We start from the raw sequence: 21,355 nt of genomic DNA on the forward strand, positions 1-21,355 counted from the left end.
GTCCTCTGATTGACAGTCCCATTGGAATCCGTGGAGGAGGGACCATTCCCATAAAGCAAAGAAGTGTGCAGTTACCAGAAGAAGGGAGAAGGCTTGCTGGGCAGGCAGATGCAATAGCTGTCAACGAGAGTTAAAAATACGCTCTAGGTAACTCCCTGGATGACCTAATGCATCATCTTAATGGGCTGTTAAGAGGAGTGGGAATGCTTACAAGATTTCATTCTATGGATCCTTCAGTGCCTTGGCAGGGAAGGATTCATGGACCGAGTACCTACTGGGCCATTTTGTTCTATGCGCAGATCTGGTGCCCAGCTTGCCTGAGACCGCACTCATGCCCTCACCCCTGCCTTCAAGGCAGCCTTGGAGGCCAGACTGCTCCCCTTGAGCTAAGGGGTCCAGGTGGCATGAGGGTCTGGAGGCTGTAAATTCACGCCTTGCTTAGGTGAGGGTTGGGAGGAGGTAGAATGGAGACAGAGTGAAATACGGACGGCCCTGAAAAGAACCCTTCATTTGGAATTGGAAGCGGAGGGGCTGATGCCAGCCCTGCTCGATCCCAGCTACGTGACCTTGAACACACTGGACACATCGTTGCCCTCAGCATCCTCCTCTGCCAAATCAGGGGCTGGGCTAGATGGTCTCTGATGTCTCTCCTAGTGCCGACATTCTGGGAACCTATGAATGTTATTAAATTCATGAATCGGCTTCTTTGCCTGGAACAAGTCAGCTTAAAATACATGCAAATTGCACTAAGTATAGCTGTTCGCTTGCTGAGGAGGCAGCCTGGCATATTTACATAGTTTGAGATTGGCTGCTGCATGCACGGGGGGAGCAGTAACAGGCTCTGAGGGCGGGTAGCAACTACCTCTTAATGCAAGTGGGGTCCTAGACCTTTCCCAGCCTGGAGTCCTGAGGCCTGTTGTTAGCAGGGAGGGAAAGGGAGCTGCTCTGTCCGGGAGTTTGGATAGGCCAGGATCCATTCTGAGTCTTCATTCTCTGTTATCTTATTTAGTCCTCGCAGCGGTCCTTGAAAGCAAGTATTCCTCTTCCCATTTAAGCAGTGAGAAAACCAAGGACTGGAGCTTGTCCAAGGTCACACAGTGAGTGAATGTGGAGATTGGAACCCAGGTCTGGCTGACTCCAAAATCCACGATCTCTCTCCCACCCTAGGCCAGCAGAGCCTCCTCTTCACATGCCCAGGCTCAGCCAGCCCCACTGTACTTCGGCTGTGCTCTTGTGGGCCAGTGCTGAGATCTCCATTCCTTCACTCAGTCACTATGCAGCGAGCATCTGCCGTGTGCCAGGCTCTGTTCTAGGGATTCTGCAGTGAACAAGGCAGGCATGATCTCGGTCTTCTCAGAGCTTCCATGTTAGTGGGAAAGTCAGAAAATAAAAGGGAATAAATAAATGTAATGAATTGCAGGTTGTGATAAATGCTCAGAAGAGAATGAACAGAGTGCCAACACCAAGAGCACCAGGACCCTGGCTTTGATGGGGCTGTTTGGGACAGACCTGCCTGAGATGGTGCCATCTAAGCTGAGGACAAGAGGACACCAGTGATGCAGGCTGAGCCAGAAGCTCTGGGGTCCAGTCTTAGCACCTCTTAGCTGTGTCACCTCAAGCAAGTCACTTAACTCTTTCTGAGCTTCAGTCTCCTCATCTGTGAGAAGGGAGTAATGAGGATGGTTGTGAGGATTTGGAACAGTGGATATAAAGCACCTAGCCCAGTGCCTGGCATGTAAGAGATGTTCTCTGTTATTGTTGTTGTTACTATACTTTCTGATCCGGGCCCGGGGCCTGTGTTACTAACTCCCAAGACCTCCGAGCCTGGTAGGGCAGATGCAGGTACCAGGCCAGGAATCGGGGTCCTGGTACCAGTCCTGGCTCTGTTGCCTGCTGCTTGGTGACCTTGGTGGGTTGGAGAGCACACAGGGTCTCAGTGAGTCCCCACCAGGTCATTCCTGCCTCCCAGGCTGCCTGTGACACACCAGGGTGGGAAGGTGCTTTGAGTAGCTCTTAGATCCAGTTCTCTGTACAACCAGCTGCGTGACCTTGGCAAGTTTCTTAGTCTCTGGGCCCCAGTTTTCTCACCTGCCAGAGAAGAACAACAGTGCCCACCTCGCTGTCACTGTGTGGCAGAGACGACTGGAAGGCGAGAACCCCAGTGCTGCGCAGCGGGAGAGAAATGGAAGGTTGCCAGGCTTGGGCCACGGTGGCTCTCATCCCCCGCTCCACCAGCCGGCAAGAGAAAGATGTACTAGAGTGGCTTGTTTTCTGAGAACCAGTGGGGAACGTGGGGGCCCAGCGAGAAGACGTGCTGGCCATGGGCTGAAATGGGAGCTACTCCCCAGGTGAGGCGGGGAGTGAGTCTCGGGAGTGAGTTCTCCAAAGACGTGCCCACGGGACAAATGACTGGTTGACCTCAGTGTCCTGCATTGTCCACCCTGAGGAAAACTGGACTCGGGTTTGTACCTGTCTCTGTACAACTAGGAGGAACAGAGGCAAAGTAGCAGCCTCAGGGCCCCTGCTGTGTGCCAGTGAACGCTCACACCCTTATTTCGGAGAGAAGATGGCTCAGCTTCAGAGAGGTTAAGTAACTTGCCCAGAATCACACAGCTCATAAATGAATTTGAACCTAATTCTGCTGACTCCCAAAGGCAGATCCTGTTTTATGGAGCCTGAAGCTTATTCATTTTTTGGGGGTGGGGGGAGGGGGGAGTGGGGGTGAATGGGTGGGGGAGGGACTCTTTAAGATAAACATTTTATAAGAACACAATATTTGGTAAGAAAGTGAATATTTGTCTAGAATGAAAAGAAAAGAAGGGGCCTTGGGAGGGCCCATGGGAGCGAGGGCCCTTGAAGCTTCTCCATAAACTCTCCACTGAAAACATCATGAGCGTGCTGTTTCTCATAGAAATCCCCAAGGATCAACCCCCTGGGCCCATAGGAAATCACCTCTTCTAAGCCCTTCATTTTCCAGAAGGAACTGAGGCTTGTCAGGTGGAACTGACCACGGAAGTGTGGTGTGTCATGGAGAAAATGTGGCTCACAGAATCAGACGTATCTGGGCCCAAGGCTCCGTCCAACACTTTCTCCATGTGGCCGAGTGAACCTCTCTGAGTCTCAGTTTCTCCATCTGTTAAAAGAGGATACTAACACTGCCTTACAGGGTTCAGACGGGATGCTGCATTTGAAAGGGTGGTATAAGGCGGCAAAGGATGCAAGGGCATGTTGTAACTGCACCATAAGGGTGTCTTGGAGCTTGGACACTGCAATCGTTGTCTGGGACCGGTGGGTAACATCAGCTCACCACTACCTGCTCACTCCATCAGCAAGCTGAGTGAGACTCTGGGGAAGGAGAGGAGAAGAAAGGAATGTTGAAGGGAGTTGCTGAAGGAGAGAGGGGCCACTCTGGGAAGTTCCATGAGGGTCTTGGATATGGGGAGAGGCACAGGTGGGTGGGAGGAGGAAGGTCCCATGGTTCCGTTGATAAATGATGGCTCACAAAGATAGCACTGGACTGGGAGTCAGGCCCTCTGGGCTCATGGTTTTATCAACCACTTCCTCTGTGCTCTTGAACAAGTCTCTTCCCATTTCTGGGCCTCAGTCTCCCCATCTGTATAATGAGTCAGATGATCTCTAAGGTCCCTGCCTACCCCTAATGTTCTATTTCTTCGTAGCTGTGCCAGCTCACCTAAGCCCCAAGAGAAGTTCTACAACTGGACAGAAACAAGATATGTGGGTTATTCTGGGGTGGGGGGGAGTCCTGAGGGGGAGGCAGCTGTTGGTCTGGTGGGGATGATCTGGCTGGAAAATCTCAATGTGTATCCATCCCTGGGAGGGCCTTATGGACTGTGTGTAGCCCCATTTTAGAGATGAGGGGAGACACCAGTGTCCCAATAAGCCCATTTGGAGAAAAGCGAGGAGGAGCTCCAGGAGGAACCCAAGGCAGTCACCTCGTCACACAGACTGGAGCCGTTGGTCTCTTCCTGATCCTTGGAGGAAGAGCTGGCTCTTCCTATCGTGCTTTCTGATTTCCAGGTATTCTGGGGGTGAGCCTGGGCACTCAGGCATGCAGTCTTCTTTAGTATCCCTAGTTTGGGTAATGGCCATCTGGTTGAGTTTCTGGATCAGCACTCAGTGCTCCTCCACCCCAGTGCTGCAGCTTGGTCACCTCCCCAGAGTCAGGTCCACTATTCATGGTCCTTCTCCTTTCCTGGGAGCCCTAGCTGTTTAAGTCCCAGCAGGCTCTGTACCTCAAATCCCCTGGCCTAGGGCTGGCCTGGACTAGACTCTTCTCAGCCTCCAAGTGGCCAGTGGCAGGGCCAGCCAGGCCTGCTGGACGGGACCCAGGGCCTGGTGTGTAAGGTTAACTCCCTCTGACAAGCCCAGGAGCCGTGCCCCAGGGGCTGGCCAGGCTGAGGTCCACGGGCACTCCTGCTGGCAGGCCAGCTGGTCAGATTAATCTCATAATTAAATCAGGACCAGGCCTGACTGACCGTCTGGGCTCTGACCTCACTTGGGCTCTGGCCCTTGGCTCCCAGGATGGGCCAGGGTTTGCCTCTGAAGAGGTGGAAGGTTTATGGTTGAGTGGAGGTGGGACAGTGTGGGATCTCATAAGAGAGGCTATTCTGTCTGTGGCTAAGAAATGCCCCCTCAGCATTGCTCGGTTGTCCAGTTAAGAATGGGGGAGGCTAGAAGGTGAGATACTTAGATGAACACCTTGGGTAAGTGAACTCTTGATCAGCTAATACAGATTTCTTCATCACAAGGAATGGCAGCTCCGTTATGCCAGATGCTCAGGCCAAAAGCTTGGAGTCATCCTAGACACCTTTGTTTTCCTCACACAGCGTATTCAGTCTACCAGTGAATCCTGTTGGTTCCATCTTCACATGTAGGATATATAGGTTGGATACATAGGTTTGCTCCAGAATCCAACTACTTCTCACCAACTCCTCTGCTGCCACCGCCTCCCATGACACCGTGCTCTCTCGCCTGCATTATTGCAATAGCCTTCTAACTGGTCCCCCTGTCTCCATCCTTGCCTGCTACAGTCTGTTCTGAACATAGCAGCTGGTGTGACCCCAGAAGAAAATGTCCAATCAATTCTCTCTTCTGCTGAAGAGCTTCCCATGGCCTCCCACCTTACCCAGGGTGGAATCCAGGGTCCTTTCCATTTTTACAAGGTACTAGTGATATGCAAGCCCCCTTCCCCTCCGCATTCCCAACCTTTCTGCTTTCATTTGCTACTGCCTTCCCCCTTGCCTGCTCTGCTCCAGCAATGCCGGCCTCAAAGACTTGCCCTCTCCTGTCCAGAGCACTCTGGCCTTGCTGGTCCCTGAGCCTGGAGTGCTATTTCCCCATTAATCTGCACGGCCACCCCCTGGCTTCCTCTCAGGCTCCCTAAGGTCTCTACTTAGGTACCAGCTTATCCAAGAGACCCTCCCTGCCCACCCTACTCTCACTGTCTATCTCCTCAACCCCCATGAGAGCAGGAGCTCTGACTGTTCCGTTTACTGATGTATATTCCCAGACTAGCAAGGAAGAGGGTACACTTCTTTGCATTCTTTGTAGAATCAAGTGAGGTGTTGGAAAAGGATACGGGCTTAATTCATGCTGCCTGACTTTGTGCACCTCTCCCTTGCCAAACGCTGTGGCTCTCGACTTCTTTTGAAGAAGAGAGTGGTGCAGTTGGATGGATTGGCAGTCAGCAGACTAGCGTTCCAGTTACCAATTTGCTGTGTAGCCTTAAGCAAGCTGCTGTCTCTCTCAGGGCCTTGATCTTCTCGTCTATAAAATGAAGCAATTGGTCTAGTTGACCCCTAAGACCCTTTCTGGATCTGACAAACCGGGATTCTGCTGTCCTCAACCTTCCCAGACCTCACCTCGCTTTGGGGAGGCAGTTGTGGTGACAAGAGGTGTGAGTTATTTTTTTGTTTCCAGCTAGGTGTCCTTGGCAAGTTACCATCCTTTCAGTGCCTTGGTTTCCTCCTCTGAAATGGGGATAATAATGCCTGCCCAGCCAACTACCACATAGATGTATTGTGAGGCTCAGTGGGTGAGAGATTGCTTTGGAGTCTGGGTCATGAATAAGAGGGAGACTTAGCAGCATGGACTTTCGAGCCAGATGGCCTGGGTTCAAATCCTGGCAGGGCAAGTTCTGTGAGCCTCCCTATGCCTCAGTTCCCTTGCATGTAAAATGGGGATAATCAGTGTTGTGGGAGATCAAGGTTTGGCCACCCTGAAATCTATCTCTTTACCTTGGTTGTTTTCTCTAGGGACATTTGACCTCCCCCACTAACTGCCTAAAGATTTTGACATAGTAACTCCTTCCTGGAACAGATCTATCATGATGGCTGTAAAGATAATGTAGGATAGAGGTTACAATAGAAAAGGCACCAACAAGCCCATCTTATCGGGAGTTCTGTCTCTCTGGCCACATTCTTTGGATGGCCCTGCGAGGAGTTGCCAGACAATCATTTACAAGGGAAGTCTCCATTTGTAAAGGTATCTCCCTCTCTGTATTGGGAAGAGGGGGGATGAGCTCATTTCAAGTGACTTATCAATGTGGAAGGTGAGGCCTTGGGGCTGCATAATAAACCTTACTCTTGTTTACTGTGCTTTAGTGGTAATCTCCTGTAACTGACTCCCCCAACCCCCAAAGTCCTCCTTTGTCATTGGCTGAACATGGTATTTAAGACGAGAATTTCTGCTATTGTGTTGAGAAACACAGTGTCCCTGCTTTCTCCCATGTATACATGTTATTAAACTTGGTATTATTTTCTCCTGCTAACCTGTCTTGTTAATTATTTGGCCAGCCATAAGAACCTTAAGGAAAAGGGCAGAGGGAGATTCTCCCTCTTCCCCCAACAGTGTCTACCACACAGGGTAGTCACAAGGATTAAATTAGTTAATATATGTAAAGTGCTTAGAACAGGGCCTGGCACAGAGTAGGTGCCATGTAAACATTGGCTTTTATTATTCACTCATGGAATCATTCATTCATTCTATTTCTAGATTGGCTTCTAAAAGGCAATCATTTACTGAGAGCCTAATCATGTGTTTTTACTGGTTCATGTTCTCCCCTTCCCGATTTAATTTCTCCTCCACCTTTCCCTTCTGAGGGGTGGGGTAGTCTTACTATGTGAGATTTCTGACACAAGGATGGCATCTTATTTACCTCTGACCCCAGAGCCTAGCATAGCACCAGGATCATGCAGGCGTTCTGCGTGTGTTCACTGAGGGAATTCATGAGCACTCAGCAGCATTCGTTGAGTACTGAGTACCTGTCTGCTCCCTGTAAGGCCCTTATCCCCACAACTCCGCAGGTGGGCAGCATCACCCCACTTTATCAATGAGCTCAAAAACCAGAGCTGGGATTCCAACGGAGACCTGCCGGCTGGGGCTCCTTGCCTCATGGAGCACTTCCTCCCCTAGAACAGAAGTGCCAGGCAACTTCCAATACGCATTTCATCCTCATGGCTGCCCTGCAAACCTGCAAAATGCATTTACCCTCCACCCCCATCCCTACTTTACAAATGAGGAGACGGGGTGGGGCCTCCAGAGGGAGGAAGAATAGCTGTGAAGGCAATCCCTTCACCCATTTCCTGGACCCTGAAAACGCAAATTGAAGAGGGAGGTGCAGAACCCCGGATTCCTCCCTTTCTCTCTCTCAGGAGCTGAGGCCAGAGGGAGGAAGGCTTTTTCAGGAACTTTTAATATAGCGATTGCTCATTCACACTTTGCAGCCTTTGGCAAAAATACCCGAGGAGGGTGATCTGATTCCATTGCACCTCCTAATCCCTAGACTTCCTGACTCTTCCCCAAGGTGCCTCATTCTTGTGTTTTCCTCCCAGAGATCAGAGGGCCCTGAGGGGACAGAGTTCGAATCCTTGGTGATTTTTCTGCAATGTCTTTGGAAGACCCAGCTGGAGTTGACCTCACAGGGCGGCTGCAGTGTCATATCAAGGGCACTAGACTGGGCTTTGATGGCCTCCAGCTCTCTTGGGTCTGAGTCCTAGAGTTGCCTCTCATTAGCTGTGTGAGTTTGGGCAATTACTTTGCCTCTCTGAGCCTCAATTTCTGCATCTGAAAATTGAGATAGTGACAGTGATCTCACAGAGTTGTTGCAAGGATTAAATTAGATAAGACAGGAAAATTGCTCAGCACAATGCCTGCTCAAGAGTGGCATTCCTTACATCTTGGTTGAATTTGAATCATTTATTGTCAGCATATTTACTCAATACCCACTTTGCATGAGGAACTCTTCTTTTTCTTGATTCGATAGCTTTCAAAGGTTAAGCCCTGAGGTTAGGCTAAGAATGCAAAGCAGGTCCTAGGACTTTGTGAGGATTTGTCTGACTCTGCTTGTATGTGTGTCTGCATATGTGTGCATATGTGTCTATCTGTCCCAGGTGGTCTGTCCCCTCCTCACCCTTTGAGAGTCCTCCATTCAGCCACAGCCACCATCTGAAGCATCTTGGGTGCGAAGGGGCACTAGCAGCAGGTTGAGCAGGGGTTGGGTGGAGGTGGGGCAGTGTTGCTAGGAAGTCTGGCCCCTGCTGGAGCAAGGATGCTGGTCGTGCCAAGGCCTGGATGGATGGGGTCTGTCACCCCCTGCCTTGGACACTTAGATGATCGGGGGCTGAAATGGGGAGGGAGACAGTTCTTTCCAGGGTTGGTGCCTTTTCCCATCCCACAGATCTCTGCGGCCACTTCCCAGGACTCAAGATGACAGAACACAGAGGCAAGATTGAGGCCATCCTAGCTGACCCAGGCCAGGTGGATTGTTTTGATCTTATCAAGGCTCCTTAAGGCAGACGAGGTTTCCTTCTTTGTCTTCTTGTAAGACTTATCTGTGTGCCCTCAACCACATGAGGGAAGAAGGTGGTGGTGGTAGAAGGACTAACATCTGATTGTCATATACTTTAAGAGTATGGGCTTTGGCCTCACAAAGGCTCTGCCACCTATTAGCTGTGTGACCTTAGGCTGGTTACATAAACTCTCTGAGATCTGGTTTCCTAATCTGTAAAATATACAACACCTCACAGGACTGCTGTGATCACTAAATGACATAAGGCCTGTCAAGCACTTAGCAGAGCATCTGGCACAAAGTAAGCCCTTGACACATACAGGGTAATTTATATACATATATATATACACGCACACATATACCTTTTAAAAATATGACCTTTTAAAAAAATCTTCACGACAACCCTGTGAGGTAGACATTTTAATCTTAAGTTGAGACAGAAAAACAGAAGTTAGAAATGTTACCTCCCTTGTTGAGGTCACAGAGATAATACACTCTACTGTACAGTAGAGCCAGGAATGGAACCTGACCCTGACTCCAAGGCCCAGCATTTCCTAAGGCACCAAGATCTCCCCAGCCTTAGAATTTGGAAGCCTGTAGGAACCCTTTAGATCTCTAGTCACTTAGGTTATGGGAAAGGTTTGGGTCTGGGGCTGGTATGGGGTTGGCAGGCTTTGGAGGGCAGCTTCTCTGGGACCTGTGGGAGTGTGTGCTGGGGACAGGGCATTAGGAGAGTTGTGGCACCTTGACTGTGGACCATTTGACTCAGGTGACTCAGACCACCTGTACCTAGAGCCAGTCTAACCCCAGAAGTGGAGATTAGAGGTCTCTTGTAGGGCCAGAGAGAGATCCAGGGGTAAAGGATCCCAGATCATGGCCATAGTTTTGCTGTCCCAGTGACACAGATACTTTGGCCACCATTGTGACTATGTGATGTAGATATTAGTTCATTCAGTGACTATTTTTTATGCCCGGCATTGCTGCAGATGCTGGGGATCCAGAGATTAACAAGACACTTAAAGAAGCCTGGTGCAGGGGCCGGCCACGTGGCTTACGGTTAAGTGCGTGCACTCCGCTACTGGGGGCCTGGGTTCGGATCCCGGGTGCGCGCCAATGCACTGCTTCTGCGGCCATGCTGAGGCCGCGTCCCACATACAGTAACTAGAAGGCTGTGCGACTATAACATACAACTATCTACTGGGGCTTTGGGGAAAAAAAGGAGGAGGATTGGCAATAGATGTTAGCTCAGAGCCGGTCTTCATCAGCAAAAAGAGGAGGATTAGCATGGATGTTAGCTCAGGGCTGATCTTCCTCACAAAAACAAACAAACAAACAAACAAAAAAAAGAAAGCTGGTGTAGGCTGGGAGAGAGAAGGTAGCACAAGCCACTGAAACAGAATGGCTGTGGTTTTTACTCTTCACATGGTTGATGGTGGCTCCCCGAATGATCAGTGACACCGAGTGTAAATCTTCCCTCAGAACAGAGCTGGGGAGCGGCAGACTTTCCTTCATACAGGAAGCCTTGTGGATGGGAGATTTTCCTTCTAACTTCATTACAAACTGTTCAGCGTGGAGCCCTGGCTAGTGTTCAGGTTGGAAGAGGTACAGGGCCAAAGAGCCTTGATTTTTTCTTGATAAGCCAACGATTTGTGAGTCTGTTGCTTACTGACCTAAGTGAGGGGCGAGTGCGAAGGGGTGGCCTAAGGGAACAAAAAGAGAGGATAATCAGAGCTGACACTCAGATTTGGGAGTGCCCCAGTCCTTGGATCCAAGAGATGCAGACTTGCCTCATTTGCCTATCATTTAAATAGCACTAATTTTACATCAAAATATGTGGTCTTTTCCCCACTGCTGTGCTACACTAGCCTGGGGAAACTTTAGGTCTGGATTCTGAGACCTGAGGCCCAGGCACAGCTGCTGCACCGGGGCCAGATAATGGAAAGAGATGTCCTGGGAGCAGGGTAGGGACTAGCTCTGTGTCGGCCGCTGACTCACTGCTGGTGAATTCTGTCTTCCCTCTTGGCCAGAAGACCCACTAGGGCAGAGAATCCTAAGTATCAAGAGCAAAAATGTTTTTTGAATAAATGAAAATGACTCTGGGAAAATCTCTTTTCCTTCCTCAACATTGGGAAGAAGGTGAGGGGTCTAAGTTTGAACTATAGTTCTAACTTTTGAGGTTGTGGACAGCTGTGGACACTCTCCATGGAAAACATACCGCAGCACATTGTATATAATTTAGGAGTTTTCTAGATCTTCTGAAGTCAATTCTTGTACCTCTTAGCCCAGATTAGAACCCCTGGACCAGAAGAGGTCGAAGATCCTTCAACTTTTACATCTCAGATTTCTGAGAATCCTGGCCCACTTGGATCTTTCGCATGGGAATCCAAGAGAGAGGATGCATTCACGATTTTTATTGGGCTCCCATTATGTGCCAGGCACTCATTTGATCTTCACAAGATAAGGTAGGCATCACAGTTCCTTCTATAGAGATGAGGAACCTGCGGCCCAGTGAGTGAAATGGTACACCCAGGGTCACAGAACTGGTGAGTGACAGGGCTGGGGCTCAGCCCAAGCCTCTGCTCCAGAGCTGTTCTCTTTCTCCAGGGTTAATTTTGGTTCTCTGTTGTTCCAATCCAGCTTTGCTCCTTCTACCCACCACGGTGGCCCCAGGCTAGGTGGGCTCTCCCCCTCGCAGCACCAAGCACCTCTCTTCATTAGGAGGAACTGGCTGGGCAAAGCCCAGGGTCCCAGGCTTTGTGGTGGAGAGTGCACAGGGCAGGTGCCTCAGGCCAGGCAGGGAAAGATCCAGTGTGTTCAGTGGCATGAGTGGTCTACACTGAACTAACTGAGCCCCCCACCCCAAAGTGGAAAGAAGAATGCAGACCTTGATGTTGTAGCTTCCACACATCCCTACTCCCTTTCACTTTTCCTCTTGATGTATTTACCTAACAAAATCTAAACAGTCAGGGACAGACAAAACTCTCCCCAGCTCCCATCCCTCAGCTCCTTGCAGGCAGGCATTCCATGGCCAGCAGGAGAAAACAGCAGGAGGAAGCTGGCCTTGGGAGCCTGATTCAGTTTCCCATTTCTCTGGGGCAAGGAGCCCCACCCCACTAGTCGGCTTGGGGCTGTTCTGCAGAAATCCAGACCTCTCGTGGGTACTTCGTGGTTCCCACTCCATGCTGGAGGAAATGCCACCGTGCACGGGTGCCTGCAGCAGCAGCTGTCCCAAATGGTTCTCATTTCTTTATCACCCTATCCCTTGTCCCCTCAGTACCTGCTCCCAGAACAGATTGTTCTGAAGGTGAAATCGGGGGAGGAGGGGGGAGACCAGCTGCTTCAGTTGATCAGTTTCCTGAGGCAGACTGGGATGGCGTATAATTGAAAATCATTAATGAGAGACTTGGAGGGGCAGGGCTGGAATGTGCTTGCTGGTGGCTGAGGGCAAGGACTTCTCTGTTGTTCCCCACACCATGGCCACTGTTGAGCCTTCTAAATGCTGAGGAATCCAGCTATGGACTAGGTTAGCTCTCAGAGGAAATCAGATGGAAATGCCTCAGCAGCGCATGTGTGTGACTATCAGAATCTTCTCCAAGGAGGTGCCACTGCCGCTGCGTGGCTGGAGGGCCAGCCCCTCCTCCTGAGGAGGCAAAGGTGGGAGTGCTCCTCACTTGAGAGTTGAGAGTATGGCTGATCCAGACCCCTGGGGGCTGTCAGGAGTGGGCAGATGTGGGAGTGGGTTTGAGAACAGGGCCTGCAAAGGTGGGAGCAGCTGGAGTTACCTGACTCCCAGAGGTCTGACTGCCTTTGGTCTTCAAACCGGGTCCTCCTTCCCCACACATCCCCCAACTCCACAGAAGACCCAAGAAGTACTGACACAATGGGGAAGGAGACCTCAGACCCGCCCACCCACCCTCTGTCCGCATCCTCTGCCTCGTGTGCACTGGGCTCTCAGGAAGCGCAGGTGGGCACACGGCTGGGATGGTCCCTGCTGCATCCAGGAGAGCTCTCCTCTGTCCTGCCCTGGTCTCCGGCTGGGCCCTCATGGCTGCAGAAACCGGAGTGAGGGCCAGGCAGGCACACACGCATGCTTTAGGGGCCGTAATCCAGTCAGGCAAGAAAGAAGGTGGAAACGATAGGTGTCTGTCAAAAATTTTATTTTATTTTTTCATTTCACACAGAATGATGTTAAAATAAATCCTCAGTAATATATATTTATATACTTATTTACTTGTCTTGATATTTACAAAAGACTGTGGAGCTCTATGAAGTCTATGTACATCCATGATCGGGTGGACAGGCAATGTTCATTGAGGCACGTATGTACACATATATGTATAACTTATGTACAAATATCAGACCCTACTGACACGGGAACTCTCAGCTGCAGAAGTCCTGGGTGGGGCAGTGTTGGTGGGGCTGAAAGCTTCCAGAATATGTCAGCAAGAATGATAATATCTATACATCCTGTGCAATGCAATTACAGCTGGTGTCTAAATTTTCATGAAGCAAACAAATAGTTAAATGACTCCTAACTCCCATGAGTCTTCCCCACAAGCCCTGCTCCGCCTTCAGCTCCCATTGGTCCCCAGCCTCTCATCACCATGGAGACCCCGCTTCCCTTTCGGCATCATCCTTACGAAGCTTTACCATCAGCCTTGGAGTTCCTTCTCCTATTGATCCCAGGGAGGCTTATCTATCTGCCTCTCCTCTTCGAGTTTTCAGCAATTATTAGAGACAGGACATGGGAGGGCAGCTGCGGAATCATGCACGAGCAGCAAGGAAGCCAGTGCAAACCCTAATTAGAGTTTGTGCTGCATGAGCCTAAGTGAGTGGCCATTTCCACATTTTATATATATATGTGTGTAATATATAAAATCTCCAGAGACAGCCTATATAAGCACAGAAGCACACAGGTCTAGAAAAGGAAATAGCATCCTGCACTCACGAGCTTTACAGCTGCGTCCCTGATGAAAACTAGAGAATCCTCCTTGATTGCTGGCACCATTTATCCTGACTGTTCCAAGATTACCCTTAGTGGACAGAGGGGTGCAGGGAGGCAGAAACCCAGGCAGAGGCCAATTTGGCCGGGGCATTGTTTGCTCAGCAGGCTGGAGCTTGATCATGGGACTTTCCAGCTTCCTGGGGCCCTTCAAATGAAGGAATCATCCAAGCACGACAACAAAAGGAAACTGGGTCGCTGGCTCCCACGTGAAGGCAGAACTGGGGCAGGCATGGAGCATGTTCAGACCCTCCGGAGCTGACGCTCACCCTCGCCAAAGCCAGCCAGGCCACCCCTCTTGCTTTTCTCTTCCACTTCTTAGCCTGTGGCTGCTTGCCCCTTTCTAGCCCTACCTGGCAGGTCCCAGGCCTACCCCTGCACTTCACAAGCTAAAAAGGCAGTCATGACAGCAGCTGACCTGGAAACCATTTGGTAGCAAAGTGAGCCCCCGAATATTCTCTTCCTCCCAGCTCCTCCTCTCGCTTTCTCTAGCAGCCCAGAGTGTTTATGCGCTCATACCAACAAGGCAGTCAGTGTCTTGGGAATCGTTTCCATGGAAAAGCAGGGCTTAGAGGTCTCTCACGAAGACGGAGCAGAGACACAGGGCTGAGTCCTCTGGGTAGCTACCGAAGGTCCCAGCACACAGCCACACCTACACTGCCCTCAGTTATCTAGGTGTTGCAGCAGCTGTCCACATTATTATGTAATCACACCTGCCCTGTGCATCGTCAGTGGAATGATGCAGGGAGTTCTCAGCTGCAAACTCATCTGGAGCACATCTGACTATTTTAGGAGTGCAGAGGAGCGCGGAAAGTTACATCCATCTCCATGCTGAGGTTCACGCAGTGTAAGAAGTGGCTGTCCAGACAGCCTGCCTCAATGGCCCCAGTTTACCAGCTGGTCATGCTAAGGCTGGGTTACGGGCTTCTACTAGCTGACCACAGCCAGCTTGGCCAGATGGGAGGGCTGCTAGGAGTGTTGGGAGATGGCAGGCACCCCTGTACCACCTCAATTGCCCCAGGTACCAATGAGGAATCCCTCCCACCCCCTTCCAGGTAGAGTGCACACAGTCAAATGTAGGAGGTGAGGTTGGAACTATCTCCCATGGGTCTAACACACTGCCAGGTAAGATGGAGAATGAGAGCACGGTTCAGCTTGGACCCAGCTGTTTCTCCAAAGAGGCAAGTGAATTATAGCTGCTCTGCTGCCCACACCCACAACCTAGATTTGGTCAAAACAACAACAGGATGGGTTTGTTAGTTCCATCGGTTGCTACACATCTCACCTTCCATGGGGCAGAGATGTTCTTTAGTTCTTCATTAAAAACGTTAGTTGCAGATCTCACAAAATCCAAGCCTAGGGCACCACCAATGACAAAGACAACGCTAAACAAATCAGTCCTTTGCCAGGTCTCGGAGCTTTCCACCCCCCCAGAGCTACAAAGTTTGGCATAACTTTTCTGGTCCTCAGTGATGAGGTTACAGCCAACCAGGGCAGACAGAATAAAGAAGAAAGCGCCTGCCCTTAGATCAGATTTTCCTTTTATCCCTGAGTCAGGCAGCCACCTGGGAGGGAAGGGAAAGATCTGGAGCCTGATCTTTTGTTATCAAAGAACTGCCTTCTAGAGAGGCCCCTCCACAACAGAAAAAGAGCAGAACTGAACAAGTGGTAAGAATACAAAGGAAGGTCATTTTAAAAATTCAAATAAATGCAGTTTATTTCCTGGACTGCCAAATTTATTCCACATTAGGGAAGCTAAAGGGATCGGTCACTGTATAATTGTATAATTTTGAAACAATGGTATACATATATACATATACTATACATCTATATACACAGATATATGTATATATGGAAAACCTCTGATAACTCAGGACCAATTAACCAAAACCTTGATTAATGAGAATTATGTTTTCTTACTATACTTTCAGTAGAAAGAGGCAAGGGCATTATCTGATAAGCCAGGATGTGCCCGAATGGCCACCTTCTAGGCATGTCTTTCAGCCAGCATACATTCAGCTTATCTCTTTGGTCTTCCCCATCTACACTTCTGTACAGTGAGCACTGAGGTTTAGAATGTCGACCCTGAGCATCGCAAGGTCTTCCATCATCTTCAAACACTCTACTTACTAAGGCCGGAAAGTTTATACTAACCTACTTAGGAAATGTTTTTTTCAATAACAAAGGTTGAACTAAAACATTTTCCCCATTCCCACTCAAATAACCAGAATTGTAAAGCAATCAGGATGCTCTCTTCCCTGAGGATTTCCCCATCAGTTAACTGAGGTTTTGCTGTACACACGCGGAAAGAGCAAGGTAGACTGAAAAGGAATGGAATGGGACCCTGGGTGCCAGCCTTCCCTGATTGTCCAGTCTGAATACTTAATCTCACAGATTTTTTCAGGAAATGGGACTCTTCTGAAGCCCCTGGTTATGTGTGCAAATATTTGTGCAACTGCACACTGTAGTGGGTGGTAGGGTCTTTATGTCATTAATGTCATGCCCTAACCACCCAACCTTCTATCCCTATAGACCTCTACCCACAATAACTTGCTTACTTCCATAGCTCTCATGGAGTCCCTTTGGTTAAGCAAGTCAGCTTATTTTGAAGGACAGCCAGAGGGCAATTCCCCAAATCTGCCCAGTCTACTGATCCCAGGTGCAAACCTCCAGGCCACATTCCCCCAGCATCCATCTCCCTGGGGAGGGGAGGAAGGGAAACAAATAGATCAAGTAATGGCTTTTAGTGCATGGAAATGATCTTCTGTAATGGCTCAGGATGCTTTATTCTTATCTATTGGTAAGCTCTTTCCTGTGGGCTTCCATTACACCCTGCCAGAATGACAGAAAGTCAACAAGATGGGCTGGCATGAGGTCACTCATGCTCAAGATTTCAGTGCCTAGAGGTTGCAAGAATGCCATGTGAGAGTAGACAAACAGGGGAGGCAGGAGGAAGAGAGGGACAGAGATGCACATAGAGACAGAGAGGTGCACACGGGAAAGCGAGTGACAAAGAAAGCTTTCTCATGGACCTTCCTTGTGCATCCACAGCACCTCCGCATATGTTTACATTCCAAAGGAGGGTCAGAGCCTCAGAGGACAGGAGTCATGAGAATGCTGGGAAGAAGAGGGAACGACAGAGACAATGAACTAATGCCCAGAAGCCAAGGGCATTATCTGATAATCCAAGTACTATCACTTTTCAGTCCTGAGAACAAGAATTTGAAATAGCTATTGCTAAAGAAAACAGTCACTATTTATTTTATTGCACTTTTCCTCTTTAAAAATATTCAAACACAAACTATGAGAGATGGAGCTGAGCTTTGGTGGGAAGGGAAGCAGATAGAAGGGAAAAGTGAACCAGATTAATTTGAGGAAGAGACCCATTCCAGCTTGTAGAAGATCCCCATCTCCACCCCATTTACTGCTTTGATGGGAGAAAAGGGCTGGTCTCAACCAGGGCCAAGTCTGAGGCTACAGATGATGGTGACAATAGCCATTGAGACACCTCCCTGCAACCAGTGCCCTGCTAGTTGGCTCAGGTGGCTAATGATATTAATGAAGTTAAGGTCATGAGTTCAAACCTGGCAACGGACACTTTGTGAAGGCTAAAGGAACCTCCATTGTGTAGCCAAGGAGTACCCTGGACATTACAGCCTACCTGGACCAGCCCTCTCAGACCAGCGGCCATCACCCAGATGGATGCTTTTATGACAATGGGCCCCAGGAGAGCCAGAGCTGGAGCAGGGCTCACCAACCCCACTCCTGGGTAAACAATTCAAAGCACTGTGTTCCTCTTGCCTGCCGTGGTGGTTACGGTGCCACCCTCATATGTAACTTGCAAACTCTCCTATAGTTTCTTTTGGGGGAGATCAGCCTCCACCTCTCTTCTCCATTACTGTGGGCAGTGCTGAACTCCCAGCCTGAGTACTTTCAGAGGGCACTGCCCTCTCTCAGCATGGGTTGGCACTGATACTTTATGGCTGACCATGAGGAAGTAAGTTGGCCAAAGACCTCACTACAATGGAGGGAGAGATCCAGGGACAGTAGCTAGGGCAAGCTAGTCCTGCAGCTCTCCCCACACAGGGCAGCCACATGAGCACCCAGGCTGGGGGCCCAGGCCAACAAAGCTTTCATGGGAGCCCTTTTCACACCAAGCCAATGGAGTCTGGAAGCACACTCCCTTGGGGCCCCTTTTAAAAGGCTAACCTCCTGGTGACATGCCTACTCCATCCTCAGAAGCCCAGCTGAGAGGGACAGAAGGCAGCAGAGAGGAAGGAAGAAAGTGTGTCAAACACCACAGAAGCTTCAGGAAACACAGAACCTTAATTAAATTTTGGCTCCTGAAAAGTTTACTCTGAAATTTGACCAGCTCAGTTACCCTCTTGTCCTGACAACCTCCCCACCTTTCCTGGACCGCTTCCTCTTTAGCCACCTGAAAACTCCAACTTACTTGAAAGTTGAGCCCATGGAGGCACCGGTTGAAGCTAAAGGGAAAATTGGTACCTTCACTTGGAAACACTTGAAAGGCCCAGCATGCTGCACTAAATGCACAAATTTGGACCCACACACCTATTCTCTGCTGTTGTTGCTTTCTCAGTGGAGATCGAGAGCTGTGACCATCATTAGGAGGGAAGGGTGAGACACACCTGGGATGGCTGCAGGAGTAGAGACTGTGATGTCTGACCTGATGTATGACTTCAACTCCCAACTGCCATCTGAGGTGAAGCCTTGGCCAAAACGCACCCAGCTCTCAGCCAGTCTTACTAGTGGGAAGAACCAGCTCCGTGGGTAATCTCAAACAGTGGGTAATCTTACAAAGCATTTAAATCTGACCTTAGAATATAGGATAAAAACCAAGCCCTCTAAAATATCGTTGTTTGCCTGCTTAGCATTAGGTTTATGTCCTTAATCATGTTTTACTTGAGCTGAACTGGTGTGTGCTTCCTTAAGGCGCTGCAGTTGGGTGCAGGCAGGGCATCCAGGTGGCGCCCCGCAAGGGGGAAAAGCATGCCTGGCATTGAACACCCATAGAGGGGACTCAGGAGTTGACCCCATTGGGCTTATGCCCAAGAGCAAGTGAGATGCCATAAGCAAGTAAAGGTGGTTCATTTTAAGAGACAAGTCTATATATGGTCTCTACTTTCTGACCCACCCCAGACAAAGCCACTGCGGATGGAGGGGCAATAAAGTCTGTGGACTGAGAGAATGTTTGGGGCACCTTCACTCTGGTTCTGGACCCAGGACCCTGCAGTGTCTTGAGCCACCACTGCTGTTGAGAGAATGGGGCTGAATCCAGAAACCCCAGGGGCTGGGGGCAGGGGATCCTGGGCTATTGGGTTGTCTGAGCAGACTTGCTTTGAAGGAAACGGCATGGCAAGGAGGTATACATTACTAGGCCACCAGCTGTCCCACTCTGCACCCTGGTTTCTGGTGGGAGGAAGGTAAATAGTTAGAAACTCCATAAGATTCCCAGTCTTAATCAGAGATCTGCTCGACGATGGTGGCCCATCTTTCTGCTTTAAACCTTGAGGGTTACTTCTCTGAAATCTGGGGATGAGAGGGAGAGAAGAGACTTAGAGGAAGAAACTTCTTGAAGGATATTGAGGGGTATAGACACAGGCTAGGGAAAGGTGATTATATCTGATCTTTTGTTTGTGCCTATTAATTTATAGCTCTGGGGCAGAGTGATGGCTCTGAGTATATGTATGCATTTCACTTGTATTATGTGTGTATGTTCTTGGGCGTGTGTGCTGTATTTTGTGTGCCTCATACGAGTAAATGCACTGTGTGTATAAACTGAGTTTGTGCGTATTTTGTGTGTAGAAACAATAGTAAAGTATCCTCTGCGTATTTTTGTGTGCATAACCATTGTGTTCACGTAGTTTTTACGTATTTTGCATCTGATTGCAGGTTCTTTGTACATGGTGTATGTAGGTCTTTTGTCTATGTTCTGTATTGGTAAGTACATTCGATGTCTGTCCCGAATGAGCATATTCTGAACTTAGGTATAACCAGATAGCTACTGTGTATGCCCTTTTCAGTAATTTGGTCTCTGTGTATTTTGCATGTGTGTTGCATGTTCTAGTATTTTTGTACGGCAACAGTGTATCTGTCTATTTTGTGGTGGGCGTGTAGGCATGTGTGCCTGTGTGTGTGAACATTTTATAGTCCCAGGTCAAGGACACTGGGATAAAATATCTACCCCCTGACCCAGGCCTTAGGTACAGGTTGTTTTACCATCTCTTTCCCAAGGTCTGTGTCCCTCCCACCCCATGTCTTGGAAATTCAGCACCATCTCCCATGAAGGAGAGGAAGAGGAGCACAGAGGCTTTGCGCTGGGCATGGGAAGCCCTGCAGATACTTGGGGATGTGGGTGACCAGGAACTAATGAGCACCCTGGGCCTAGCACCCTGAGCTGGTGCCCCACTCCCCAAGGTAACTGTAGGTGCTAAATAGCCAATAGTGAGGCTAGGGCTGGGGCCACATCTGGGCAGCCTGACCACACAACTCACTATGTTTGGGAAATTTAAGATTTATGTTCAAAGGCAAAGAAGCCCAGTCTGTGAGGCAAAAGCCTCCCCCACTCAAGCCATTCCAGGGCCAGCCTGAAGTCCACCGTTAGGCTGTGCAGGGCTCATTCACTCTCAACCTGTTCTGGGGGTGGGGACAATTCTAGATCCACCCTTTGGTTTGTTTAAGCAGCTCTGGTTGCCAGTTTAATGGGGAGAGAGTTTGAGCCTGGCAATCAAAGTGATGCCTGTGGCTCATCTGAGGACTTCATCCCCTGGTCCTGGACTTCAGAAGTTTTGACATAGAGGAAGCTCCCTTTAAGTCCAGACCTGTGGAATTGGGTCCCCAGAAGCCTTCTTCCTTCGTGTCCTTGATTTCAAAGCAGGAGATCCATTCTGGCTCTTTAGGGAAAGGTTCGTGAAAGTGACTGATGCAGAGCCAAATGACAATAAAAACCAAAGTAGAGGGGCGGAGAAGATGAGAATGGAGATGATTAACAGGATGGACTGTAGAGAGGAGGCCCGGGGTGGGTCTGGCCCAGGACAGCTGGAGCTGTGAGGGCCAGAGGGCCCTTGTGCACTCAGTAAGACAAGCTTCAGCCATGGGAAACTGAAGCTGCAGCACATGGAGGGCAGAGAGACAATTCTAACGTCTAAGAATCCATGAAGACTGGAGTGTCTGAGGCAATGGCAGCAAACCCAGGCCCAGCAGGGTTACCAATGAGATAAATTAACCCATTAGGCCTCTTAGACAACCAACCCACCAAGAGTGGATTTGCTCCTGAACCTGAACTCCAGAGAATGAATATATATATATGTGTGTGTGTGTGTGTGCATATATACACATGTACACATATGTATGTGTGTACGTGTATATATATATATACACATATACCCTAGTGCACATAGTCAAACACATGCATAAATTGCCCTGTGTCAAAAATATTGCATAAGCTTATACAAGGTTTGAATGCAATTTTTTTCTATAGCTAACTACGTAGAGGAACTCATGAAAGAGATACTCGATATATG

Source organism: Diceros bicornis, chromosome 4 (genome assembly GCF_020826845.1).
Source record: "Diceros bicornis minor isolate mBicDic1 chromosome 4, mDicBic1.mat.cur, whole genome shotgun sequence".
In the NCBI taxonomy this organism is placed as follows: Eukaryota; Metazoa; Chordata; class Mammalia; order Perissodactyla; family Rhinocerotidae; genus Diceros; species Diceros bicornis.